Source organism: Portunus trituberculatus, chromosome 2 (genome assembly GCF_017591435.1).
Source record: "Portunus trituberculatus isolate SZX2019 chromosome 2, ASM1759143v1, whole genome shotgun sequence".
Lineage (NCBI taxonomy): Eukaryota > Metazoa > Arthropoda > Malacostraca > Decapoda > Portunidae > Portunus > Portunus trituberculatus.
Genome location: NC_059256.1, coordinates 4,979,460 through 4,980,653, shown reverse-complemented (window position 1 = coordinate 4,980,653; position 1,194 = coordinate 4,979,460). Strand labels below are relative to the sequence as shown.

General features: G+C 29.6%; 1 protein-coding gene across 1 annotated transcript in view; it reads right to left on the bottom strand.

Annotated features, from left to right (window-relative positions):
- Positions 1-987: 987 nt before the first annotated feature.
- The window catches only part of LOC123503289 (tax1-binding protein 1 homolog), a 29,391-nt gene continuing 29,184 nt past the window's right edge, over positions 988-1,194 (bottom strand). Inside the window, exon 16 of the transcript XR_006674396.1 lies at positions 988-1,002. The gene's annotated coding sequence lies outside the window, so the exon portion shown is untranslated. The remainder of the gene's footprint in view (positions 1,003-1,194) is intronic.

Below are 1,194 nucleotides of genomic sequence, written 5' to 3'. Positions count from 1 at the left end.
TGAAAAAAAAAAGAAAATTGTCCTTTCAAAATATAAAGGACACATTTTTATCTATATTTATCTAGAAAAGGAAGGAAATGAAAAGGTGTATGCCCTTCGAAAAACTAGAGAAATATTGAAGTTTATCCTTAAATATTAAAAAAAAATAATAATAAATAAATAAATGAAAAGAGATGTACTTTCTAAAATATACTAAGGAATTTTTTTTATCTAGAAATATTAAGAAAAGTAAATAAATAAAATAAATGGAAAGATGTACACCCTTTCTAAAAATTATTATTAAAATCGAGCATTGGAATTTTTTTTTATTTACAAATATTTTTAAGAGGAAAAATAATAAGAAAAAAATATTCCCACAAAATTAATATAAGAAAAAAATACTTGAATTATGAAGAAAAAAAAAAATAAATAAATAAAACTGAAAAATTATACACGCATTCAAAAAATCAATAAAAATAATATTCCCACAAAATTAATATAAGAAAGAAATATATTTGAATTATGAAGAAAAAGAAGAGGAAGAGGAAGAAAATAAATAAATATAAAAAAAAAATGAAAAATTATACACGCATTCAAAAAATCAATAAAAAAAAAATATTCCCACAAAATTAATATAAGAAAAAATATATGAATTAAGAAGAAGAAGAGGAAGAGGAATACACGCATTCAAAAATCAATAAAAAAATATATTCCCACAAAATTAATATAAGAAAAATATATGAATTAAGAGGAGGAGGAAGACAGAGACGAAATTGTTGTGATTGAATGCGAGAGATTTTTATTTGGAGTGATAAAGTCGTAAATGTTTATTAAAAATGAAAACAAAACCAAAACATTTATTATTATTATTATTTTCACCTCAAATTTGTCCTTCATTTTTTTTTTTGGGGGCGGCTGGTGATTATGGGGGATGGGGTGGTAGGAACGGGGAGGGAGGGGTTTTGTTGGTCTCTCTCTCTCTCTCTCTCTCTCTCTCTCTCTCTCTCTCTCTCTCTCTCTCTCCTGTCCACCACCACCACCACCACCACCAAGGTCAGGGCTGGCCACCCCGGGGGACCTGACCACCGGGGCATTGTGGGTGGAAAAATACTTCTATATAGAGTTTGTGTATTGGTGGTGGTGGTGGTGGTGGTGGTGGTGGTGGTGGTGGTGGCAGTGGTGGTGGTGGTAGTGCATCTTCCATTCAAAACTACT